Source organism: Mytilus galloprovincialis, chromosome 12, assembly GCF_965363235.1.
Source record: "Mytilus galloprovincialis chromosome 12, xbMytGall1.hap1.1, whole genome shotgun sequence".
Lineage (NCBI taxonomy): Eukaryota > Metazoa > Mollusca > Bivalvia > Mytilida > Mytilidae > Mytilus > Mytilus galloprovincialis.
This window is the reverse complement of record NC_134849.1, coordinates 15731476-15744788: the sequence shown is the minus strand read 5'-3', so window position 1 is coordinate 15744788 and position 13313 is coordinate 15731476.

Genomic DNA, 13313 nt, shown 5'->3' with positions numbered 1-13313 from the left:
ATAGGAAATAAGAATTAAAAAAAAAACAACTTAAAAACGGACAGAGAGAGGGACATTCAAACTCATAGATCAAAATTAGACTGACAACAACTTGGCTTACAAAGAAAAAGACAAACAGACAGACAGACAAAGTTCACAAGACACAACTTAGAAAACTAAATACTAAACAACACAAACCCCTACAAAGACTCAGGTGCTCTGGAAGAGTAAACATGCTCCACATGTGACACCCGTCGTGTTGCTCATGTTATTTCAAACCCGATAAAAAGTCAAACTCGGTAGGTCACATTCGCGAAAAGGGAATGGTATTGTAGTTACGATATAAGGAACATATTTGAAATCATCTGTGAATCGGTTATTCCATAACGTTTAAAAAACTTGTGATGACGTCCGTAACATTTACAAAAAATCACTCTTTTTCATTTTTACATGAGTTTACAATATCAGTTGCAACACAACGAATGACACATGCGAGTAGGAGTTACTTACGATTCCGAAGTGAATCAATTTCTTCACAAATAACTGTGCACTGACGTGAGACTCAAAGAAACACTACAATCAGTTGATTCTTCGATCAGAAATGACAATGCTAGGGGCTTTGTTTAACTAGCAGTAAATTTGTTTTCTGTACCTATTGAAAGAATCGCTGTATCTAACAACAAGTACACTGTTTCCTTGGCTTTTCGTGATTTCACCTTTGCATGCAATAGTTTTGTGTCATGGATTAAAACCATTTTTTTAAATCCAAACGTTTTCCTATAAATATATAGAAAAACAGGACACAATCCAATTTTTATAACTTCTCAATCTCTTATGAAATTAGAATATAATTCTTTTGTTCATTTATATTGATATTGAATTCATATTTATTAATTTATGTATTTAGGAGACACTGCACGATATGTTTAATTATTAAAGGCGGGATTAGGGAATGGAATGACATGTTTTCATTAAAAAAAAAACATATTTCACATAATTACAAAAATAACAGTAGCTTGCTTACCTCTGAAATCTTGTCATACATTACTTACTCCTAAAGTTGCATATATTCAAATCTCAATATGTGTACGCTATTCATCTTTTACTTGATTTTTTATTCAAATATTAGGTTCTTTCATTTCTTGAGGAAAACTATAGACTGAAAGGAAGTGTAAATAAGTTTGTTTAAACTGTAACTTACATTAACCAGTACATGGTCATTATAATCTGTTTAATTTTGCTACTTCTTCTTAATGAAAAAATTACCACTTCAAATTCGTTCTTGAAACGGCGTACAAGTTAGATACAAAACAAAGGTAACACAAAAACAGACCGGAACTAATTGCCGTATAGTTTGTCTGCATTCCTTGTCAGTTCAAAGTCCTCGGCTATCGTCTCGGAACTAACCTAACTATTACTGCAGAAAAACTTTCCGGCAAGCGTTGTTATCAGCGTGTTTCTTTGATACATGTTCTTTTGTATTTGATCTAATACATTATCAATAAAGTTAACTTCATGCAGGAAATACAATCATTTAACCATGAAACAGTCACTTGTTTGTAAATTTTTAATTTTTTTTTTAATGCAATCATTTTTTTTGTCCGACAGAATACTTACTTGGGATTAAAAAAAATCAGACAAAATATTTGTTTGCACGTTAATCGCCAAAATCTTACACCTGCTGAACAGTACTAGGGCAAGCTAACTTCAAAATAGTATTTCACTTCTTTAATTTTTTCACCCATAACTCTAGCTACTGTTTAATAGCAAAGAACAATTTATTTTGAATTGTACAAATATATAAAACTTTTTTTTTTAATTCAAAAATAATGTCCGAATAATACACACGAAATAATCAAGTATTCACATGATATTGGATATTAGAATTTTTTCTCCTTTTTGAAAGACTACTTTGCAAGCCCAGGATGCATTGGTATGTTGTTTAAATATGTATTTAAATAAATCATTTGTTATGATGATATATCTGACTATTAAATTACTCGTTTGCAGAGATTTTCAACAAAAGCTTAGTATGATAAAATGTTAATAAATGTTTTATAAATGCTTTTAGATCGACTAAGCAATAATAAGTTATCAGATTTTATTAACATGACTAAATACTGTTACCGAATTTTACTTAATTATTTAAGTATTCACTGCTTTCGTCATTAAGTTAAGTGCAATAGTAACCATATACCTTAGCTATGGAACGCGAAAGCTGTTTTATGTGGTACTCTAATAATGCGTTTATTACATTGATGGATTACTCGACAAGTTTTTGTTTAAAGCGTGAATAGAAGCAGAGTTATTGTAAAAAAATCGTCAGGAGCTTCCTAACACTGCTAGTCTCCTGCTGTCAGTGTATTTTTAACTGTAAAAATGACGGTCCAGGCATCACTAATTTAATTGTGGATGTAACGCGTCTTCTGATAAGTTGACAGTTTTTATACATAGTTTTGACATGTGATCGTGATGTCGTTAACATATTTTCATGATTTATTCCGGTTTAAAATGAATAAGAATTAAATTATAAGAAATGACTGTAATTTGTGTTCTGTCTATTCAAAATCAAATTCATTTGTAGCGCACTCTTTAAAATAATCCGCTACAGCCCTCAACAATGTGCGAAATCCAATGTATGTATGTAATAAGCAATATGAGGCCAACACAAGACAAATGTAAAACAATTCAAACAAGAAAACTAAAAGAGGAAAGATACCAGATGGACAGTCAAACTCATAAACTGACAACACCATGGCTAAAAATGAAAAGGACAAACAGACAAACAATAGTACACATAACACTACATAGAAAACTAAAGAATAAATAACACAAACCCCACCAAACATCTGAGGTGATCGCAGGTTTATTTTCAAAACAATAAATGGAAAACGCATTTAATATACTGTAATTAACTCCAATCACTGAATAACAGTAGCTTCGCTTGTGTCCAAGTTCATCACCTACATTTGAAGCTAAATACTAAACATGCTAAAACAAAAAAAGAAAAAACAATATGCTTCAGATATTATGTCTTTAGTGTGAAATCTTCTGCAACAGTTTCCTATAGGTTGACAAAAACATAGGACATGTTTGATTTACAACATACTTTAAACTTCGATTTCGTCTAATTGTTGTTTGAACAAAAAGTCATTTTATCTGTCAAATACGAAAAATTACATATAAATCGGCCTAAGGGACATAACATTAATTGTATAAAATAAGAATTCTCCTATTTTATAATCATATACTTATATTTCTCTTTTGTTTTGATAAATTTCGTTCTTTGATATAGTTAAAAGACACAAAACAGGCCATATTCTTTCATCAACTTACCCCAAATTTGAGTTAAGCCTGGAAATTTGACATTGTGTATTATTTTGTCCGTTTTCCGTTTTGAAATATTACCACAATGTCCTGTTAAGGATCCGACTAAATACCCATATCACAATATTGTCAGGTAAATAAGCTACACTTTATTTTATTCCGAAATAAAAATGCAAAAACTGTTTCTACACATACAATATGCTTCACGATTGATTCTGTCGGCTTGTTCAAGTCGGTTTTAAGTTTGTAAATGTGGTATGTCACAGTTCAGTTATGAAAGAGAGAAAGTGATTGTGGTTTCGATAATTGGAACATATCCGTCAGTATCGATGAAAAGGATGTTCATAATATCTTAACTATTTGGAATACCGACTACACAAGTTTTGCAAGGGTCATCACGGTCGATCGTAATCCCCTCACTCACAAGATAGTTTGTTTAGTTTAACAATTGACCGTAACAGTTCATTTTCCTTAGAACAATTAACTGTCTATTTTTAATATGGGGTGAAACATTCCGGTGAACAACATACGTGTTAATAAACACCTGTAGTCATTCTGCTGTCAAGAATTCACTGTTTTAAATTGTGTCAATATTATCTCACCTGCAACAACATTGGTCCTGCTACTTGTAAAATGCATTTATTGTTTTAATATAGGATATATAAGTATGTCAGAATTCAAATGCAGCATACAACTTGTCTTTATATAGTTGCTTTACTTGATTCCTTAAAGACAAATACATGTATGCTGTGACACCGCTAACACTTATACTAACACCAAAAAAAAACCACGTAAGCACAAAATCAAAAAAGGAACACCATAAACACCACTTTTTCCAATGCCAAAAACTTTACTCGTAATTTAGGATTAGAACCCACATAAAACATTTGAACTTTTATGAAAAGACTATTTAATTATGAAATAGTGAGAACATTTACTAGAGTTATCTTACATTAATCACAAAGAGGGACTTGCAAACAAATAGTTTAAACATGTTAACACTCAAAATAAATGTTACTGTTTTCAAAAATACGGACTTAGGTACCCGTATCTACTAATTGAATTTTACATTATGAATTTTGATGGCAATTATAGATAAACATGACATACAGTGTGTTCTAGTTTGAACAAAACAAATCAAATGATGGACAATAAACTCATTCACTTGTGACGCAACGTTAGATATTGCTACTACCACGAAAAATAGCGTTAAGTAAATATTTGACCGGAAAAATTTTATAGAAATGCTGAAATAAATATTTCAAATTATACATGAAAATAAAGATTGATTCTTACATTTTCACATTATGATAGAGAAAGAATAAAAATATAATATTCATAGGCTTAGGAAGACACAGATTATCCAAAAAAACGTTTACTTAACGTTGTCCCATGTAACAAGTAACATGCAAACTCGGGACATAAAACTCGCACAATTCGCGAAATGTTCACGCAACTCTTCGAAATTTTGCATGAACATTCTATGACGTGATATATTTCAGTATTGGTTAACATGGCTGTCTCCATTTAAAATTTGCATACATATTTTCAAAAGAATATGATGTACGGAAATGTCCCATCGGAAATTTAATTTGGAAACTTCAAACATTTTAGTTCAAAAATCAAATTTTGACAGAAAATTCATTTAATTGTAAGCACGATCGTTTTGTACTAAGTGCAATCTTCCAAAATTCGAATTGAAAGATAAATTGAGCTACATATTCAATTCAAAACAATAGATTTGCAATGTCTTGCGGAAATGTCCGAGTTAAACTTTCATGCCTTCACAAAACTTTTACGGCCAAAAAAACAGAGATTTGATTTCGTGAAGATTATTTTTCGGCTTTGATAACCATACAAATAAAAAGTACTTTTAAAGTTGAAGGGTTATTTATAAAAAATACGGATTAATGAAAATGTCTTGCAAGTTTGTCCGTTATCATAATTTGACGTCGCCAGAAGCGTTATGCTAGCTAAAGGGACGACATAAACTGCATTCGCTTGTTCCTTCCTCCACTAAATATATATGTCCTGCTTTCAACAAAACGAAATGATGCACACATTACAAAAATACACATCTATAAGACGATCAAAAAGTAAGAAAACTTCAGTATCATAACTACATGTATAAGCTAGTATTGTATGTTGCTGCTTGAATAAAATCATACTCGGGTTGATTAATATATAATGCATCAATATTCCTAAAAAAAACACATAATTACTAGCAGTAAAATTGCATTTCCTATGTTAATTATAAAATCATATTGGATTAATTTCTCACGGCATTTACATTTGTGTGTTATACTTTGCATTTACCAAAAAACGGAAAACAGGAAGAATTAGATAGTGTGCGTTTTCAATTTAACGTCATTTTTCTGTTACACTAAATGGTAGCAATATCTGACGTTGCGTCTTGTATCATTCGACGTCGTAGAGTATTGATATTTGTTGTATAGATATTTTGTTTTGGTGAATTATTCATTTTGCTATTGTTTCATTGAAACGCAAAAAGGACAATTCTTATTTAAATCTACGTGTGACAACGTGGCTTGCAATTAATGATTTTATATCCTATGCCATCACTTGAAATATATATATGAATAGTCAAGTACGGTTTTAATACGTGGCGATTTGAGAGGACTCTACTAGAATCGTGATTGTAGAAAGTGCGTCTTAGTATTTATCAAAGTCTGTTGTTATTTAACAAACTACTCCAAACATCTGCAGAGCAATGCACATCAGGAACATTTCAGATAAATCCAGATAAACGAGATGTAAAGTTGCAAGGATTTACTTATCGTACAGTTGAAAAAATATCACCAAGGGCATGCTTCAAAAAATGTATCCTGCGAAAATTATAACAGAGCTTCCCTTACACGTGAACTTAATTTGAAACCAATGTATATTTCGGAAGAATATTTTCAAAATATGGTTGGTTATGTCTACGCTCAAAATCATCATTACAGAAAGGTGAGTAAAAAAAAACGAATATAGGCAAATAAAATTTCAATATCAGATCATACATCAAATTCGAAAGTCATTAAGTTAAACGTAAAGACTGCAAAGCTCTGTGGTGACATTTGATATGTTTTAGTATACGAAAATTGTGTCACCCAAAATAAATAAGTAAAGGAATTATTCAATTTTACGTCAACAAGACTTAAAAAAGGCAATAGTAGTATACCGCTGTTCAAAACTCATAAATCTATGGACAAAAAACAAAATCGGGGTAACAAACTAAAACTGAGGAAAACGTATTAAATATTAGAGGGGAACAACGACACAACATTTAAATGTAACACACACAGCAACAGACTAAGCATTAGACAAAATTCGATGAGAATAACCAATATAACATCAAAACCAAGTACATGAATTTGGGATAGAAAAGTACCGTGATACGTCTTATAGTACACTCAAATATAGGAGAAAACAAACGACACATTGGAAACACAACGTGAAAATGTTACACAAACAAAAACGAACTATGAAATAACAATGGCCATTTTCCTGACTTGGTACAGGACATTTTTAAAGAAAAAAAATGATGGGTTGAACCTGGTTTTGTGGCATGCCAAACCTCGCACTTTGATGGCATTGTTAAATATAACATCAAAATGACAACATAATAATACAGGACTACATAACTTATAAAGACAAAGGACTTTAAAAAATATATGTTGATTTCAACGCAATATCATGATATATTTATCGTACCAAATTTTGAAAGTTTAAGACAACTTAACGTTATATTACCAAATATTAGTAATCAACACAAAAAACTTCAAATGACATTATCAAACAAATTTTACATCATTTCTGAATTGTCTGATTAAATTAATGATTAAATTAGCAAAGTTATCATGATTACATCTGATTACAATGTATTCGAAACAAAAACAAAATATTGAATGATGTGAATTCATAAACATTTGATATATCTAGAGCATTTTTAGAAACGATTTTGTTTGATATATTATAAACCGATAACTTCAAACTTAATCTATTTGATAAAAGAGGGACGAAAGATACCAAAGGGACAGTCAAACTAATAAATCTAAAACAAACTGACAATGCCATGGCTAAAAATGAAAAATGACAAACATACAAACAATAGTACACATGACACAAAAGTTCACTACATACATAAATGAAAATTGTGTCACTGATTATGATCCATTACACTTTATCGTCATTGATCTCTGAATAATTTTGACTTCAATTGTTTATAGCTTTATAAACAGTTTGCTGTTCACCTTCTGATCTCTTCCAGACTTTATATGTAGGTCAATGTGCTCTTTATAGAAGTTAAAATATGGTTACCAGTTAAAAACTAGGTAAAATTTAAATAGAAATGTGTAATCAAATTGTAAACATAGACAATTACAAAATTAGTCCATTTCACATGTCCAGTCCAAATACATACCAAAATTTGCTTGTTTTAAACAAGATATTTGTCCAAACTTCTAACTTAGTTTGAGCTAATTAGATAAATTTTCACATTTTTGATTGATCTCTTATCATATATATTGTCCTGCAGCTATCTATACTTAATTGGTACTTGCAATAAAAACAAGCCTTAATTAGTTTCCTACCTGTCAATTCAAAGTTGACAAAAATCTCAATATGAACAAAATATTATATTTCAGGGTTAAAGAAAGGATTTACTTAAATATTATCAAATATATATATGTATATCTTTAAATTGTGAATATATGAACAATATCTTTAACTAAGACTAGAGACATATAATTGTAGTATGTCTCTTCCTAGGCTAATAAAGACTTTCAATTCTGTAAAAGTTTTTTTTTACTGAAGTATACAAATCAATTCAAATGATTTATAAAGTAAACAAACCTATTTAAACATGTTCAATATTTATCAAATAAGAAAAACATAAAGGTTTCATTTATTGACCATAAACACAATTTAAGATTTTTTTCATTGTAATCAGAATTTAATCAAAAAGTAATCATGATTACAGGGTATTTTGAAAAGTAAATGATTAAATTGAATTACATGTAATCAGATTTTTGGCTGATTAATGATTACAATGATTACTTGAATGATTGTTATCCATTACAGCTGATTAACGATTACAATTACAATTACCCCAAGTCTGATTCTGTTATTTTTTTCAATTTTGGGTACCTTAAAACAAACAAAAAAGCAAAGAAGGACGTATTTGTTTTTTTATATTTTTTTTTTTTGCATTTCTAATTTCTCAAAGTTTCTTGTTTATATATAATACGTGTGTAATTAGATGGTTATAATACCGTTGATAAAAGAAATAAGTTACTTAACTCAAGCTCAAAAGTAAATTTGAAAAAATGAAATAAGGTACCTTTTGGTGCAATTTTTTTTTTTTTAAAGGCAGATGTCTTCCTCACCATGACTACTATATCTCATCTTAAGAGTGTTATTTCAAAGGATTACCAATTTTAGAGCAACTTGTACAGACATATCTGTAGTAGAAGTATTCCTAGGGTATTCAATATTACAGATGCATGTATTGAATATGAACCTTTTTTATTTGGATTATTGTCTCTTTGTCTTATATACTAAAATTATTGCGGGAAAAATAACCAAAAAAAAGTTGCAGGTACGACTGTGTGTATGCATATTGTGTCCACACAGGGCATGGCCCCCTATTTGTCTTACTTCTTTTTGTATTTACGACTTTAGTAATTTGGCTTGTATGTTTTTACTTGAACAATACGCACTTAATGTATGGGTGAAATGAATGAAAACGTATTTGAACAACGTATTTATTACTTTATAACGATAACATGGATAATGACTACTAAAACTATGTTTCTTAAGTGGCTTATATATAAAGAAGACAATTCATTAATAGAAGGCTCTTAATATACTAGCGTTCGGTCGTATAAATATAGGGCATTTTATTTTACATGAGTTAAACATAATTTTATCTTATTGTTAATTCAGTTTGACAAAATAAAATATACGGATGACAATAAAAACCAATGAGGCAGATTATTTATGGCGATATATGAGCTAATTAAACATTAAAATGATGTTTTTCTAAGTGCTTTTTGTCACCAAATTCTGCTTATTGGGGGGAATCAAGCTAAATTATAAGCCAGGGACTAAGTAAAACAAAAACATACCAATCTGATCTAACTTACAAACTAAAGATTTACAATTTGCCTTTTTGCGATTTAAATTCAGATGAATATCAGGGGAATCTCTTTGATTTTGAAATAAAAGCAATCTTTTTTACAAACGCTTTCACTCGTATTATGCATACATGGTCTTTCAAGGGTTTAATCCACCAGTTTCTACATAAGAAAATGCCTGTACATGTACCAAGTCAGAAATGGGACATTTGTTATCCGTTTGTTTGATGTGTTAGAGCTTTTGATTTTGCCATTTGATTTTGGCAAGTTTTGAATTTTCCTTGGAATTAAGTATTTTTGGGATTTTCCTTTTTTTCCCATGAAATGGTTTCTGTTCTATTTATGGCTAGCCGTTCTCGTCAAAACTATGTTTAACCCCATTTTTCGAATAACAAATAAACACTGAGATTTAAAAACCTAAAAAAACACACTGAGAAATCGAAATTACACACTGAGATTAAAAAAAAAAAAAAACACACTGAGAATTCAAAATTACACACTGAGATTTTAAAAAGACACACTGAGATGAAATAAATTGAAAAACATAAACTCAGAATTGTTTATTACACACTGAGATTTCAAAAATTCACACTGAGAGTAATATGCAAATTACTAATGAATATTCATGAGATGAAGAGATTAATATCTTGATCTCAAGAGCTCTTGTCATTATAATGAAATGCGATTCCTTCAGCCAACATTCGTAATAAATTTCAAGACTTAACATCGCTCATATTCTTAAGTTTGTTGCCTATAATTCAGATTTTTACTACCAGTGCATTGGATTTTTTTTTTACTTAAGAGCCAGTCTGCCATAAAACCATGCAAAATCTCACATTTCGTCCAAATTGTTAGTTACAACATCTTATATGTTTCCAAAATCTTGGGGTATTTAGGACTTAAGATAAAAAAATTTGTTTTGTTAATTCACACTTATTTGCATATTTGTGAGAAAAAAAATGCCAAAAAAAAAAAAAAACATATTTAGGTACTTTTTAAAGGTCTGGAAAATTTATATCTCTCTTAAATATAACATTATCTTGTTATATTTTGCAAAGACCATCATTAAAAAAACAAAACAAAATGCATTTTGAGATTTTTTTACCTTTTGGCAGGTTGCCAGAGAGGTTCGTGCAACATATGTATTAGATAATTTGCATGTACATTTGTAGTAAAGAGTCATTTTTTATATTTGATATTCTATGTACAAATTGTAGGTGTAATTATTGGGGGTGCATCTGGTGCAACTCTTTTGTTGTTAATCTCAGCAGTGATTTATGTGTGTCGGAAAAAGTGAGTTATCTGTCTTGCTCTAATATTTAACAACTCAACGAAAAGCTTAATGTGTAGAAACAGGATGCATAAAGTTGTATTAAAAAAGATTTTGTTCGAATGGGCCCTCAATGCAAAAACGTTTTTTTTTTTAACATTTTCCGAAAAACTAAGGATTTTTTTATCCCCGGCATAGATTACCTTAGCCGTATTTGGCACAATTTTATAGAATTTTGGATCCTCAATGCTCTTCGACTTTGTTCTTGTTAAGCTTTATGAATATGTTGATATGAGCTGATGAGTCTTATGTAGACGAAACGCGCGTCTGGCGTACTAATTATATAACTGGTACCGTTGATAACTATTTACATTATGTATGTTATTTCGCCTCTTTATGTTTTTTGAGGCGTACCTAATGAGTCTTTTGTGGACAACACGCAAGTACGGCGTACACAATTTTGATCCTGTTGCAAATACACTTCACTACATTTCGTTAGCCACTTATTAGAAAAACTTATTGTTTGAAAATTTAAATAGTGACCTAACACTAGTATAAATACTGAGCCACGTCAAAAAGATAATAATAAGAATGGAACAACAATGAAGGTCAATTTCTATGTTCAGTGAACTAAAGTTGGGTTCAAAACTATAATTTGGCATTAAAATTAGAAATATCATATCATCGGGAAAATCCTTAACTTGAAACAGAACAGACAGACAAACGAACGAAAAAGACGACCGGACGAGCAAACGAACAAATAAAGGCACAAACCAGAAAACATAATGTCCCAAAATGGAGCAAAAAAAATGGTTCGTGTTATGAAACAACCCTTGGTTATCAAAAGTTTTGGTCAGCAAGTCTGTTGTTTTTGTTTGTTTCATAAATCAAATAATAATTGTATTTTCCTTGTTTGAATAGTCTATATTTTGTCATTTCTGGACATTTATTAGCTGATTATACGGTACTGACTATGGGAGTACGGTAACCTATATATGTTTAATTATATTTAATTTGGTTTCTGGTGGATGATTGTCTCATTGGCAATCAAAACACATTATATTTTTTTATATGTTGATATTGATAAATTGACGTACTTAATATCTCATTATTTTAATTTTATTAGGATAAATTATAACTATATCAAAAAGGTTGTGTATAAGTTGCAGTGAAGGTATTTTGCTCATGCATGTCAAAATGAATGGAAACGTTTAATAACATGGATTCTGTTTTCTGTGAACGGTTCAGAAATTTTAAGGTAGCCATAATGATATGTTTGTTTAATATGCTATATCAGTGTCTTTACTCACCAGTGTTATCTGTCACCTTGACTGTTCAAAATACTCCATCACATTAGGACCACGATCCCGCTACGACGTCAGCAATTAAAAATTATTTTGAAAGTCGTAGTGAGATCAAGTCGGTCGAGAATATGTCGTAGTAAGGACGTACTAAGTTCTGATGATTCTAAGCTTTACAACAAACTTTGAACATGCTCAATTTTTTTTTCTCTCGCTGTAACCATATTATGATTTCATTGTGACTACCCTGATTTTCCTATATCATTTTTACACTTCTGAAACAAAATGGATACAATTATACAGACGGTGAAGACAATAGTACGCTTTTTCTACGCGATTGTCGTTATTAAAACGACTTTTCAACGATACATTTTAGTCATATACACGATAACAGCACGACCTTATTTTGTTGATATAAAAAGAAAAACGAATGCAACAGTTATACCTGTAGTTAAACCATGGAAACATAAGAGCAAATAAAGAATGCAGTGAATCATAGAGAAGTTTTGGATCGATCGTTGTCCACTCATATTGAGATCGTGTTAGTTGTGGTGATGTCTTACTAAACGTAGCACGACCATGACAAGATCGTACCTTAACAAGCTATTATCGTCGCAGAATCGTCGCAGAATCGTAGCTGGATCTTATCATGATCATAACAAAGTCATATTTAGATTTTGAAAATTATAATGTATTTAATGTTCAGGCAGCCATACAACGATGTCATCGCGATCTTATTACTATATAGATCTTGGTAGGATCTTGATCGTCTTGGTGTAGTATGCCAGGGGCTTCTTGAATATGCAGGATGTTAAAAATGAAAAAAAATAATACGGTCGCCTTTAGATTGAAGAACAAATGATACATACAATTGAGAATGGAAATGGGGAATGTGTCAAAGAGACAACAACCCGACCAAATTAAAAACAACAGCAGAGGGTCACCAACAGGTCTTCAATGTAGCGAGAAATTCTCGCACCCGGAGGCGTCCTTCAGCTGGCCCCTAAACAAATATATACTAGTCCAGTGATAATGAACGACATACTAATTTCCAAATTGTACACAAGAAACTAAAATTAAAATAATACAAGACTAACAAAGGCCAGAGGCTCCTGACTTGGGACAGGCGCAAAAATGCGGCGGGGTTTAACATGTTTGTGAGATCTCAACCCTCCCCCTATACCTCTAACCAATGTAGAAAAGTAAACGCATAACAATACGCACATTAAAATTCAGTTCAAGAGAAGTCCGAGTCTGATGTCAGAAGATGTAACCAAAGAAAATAAACAAAATGAC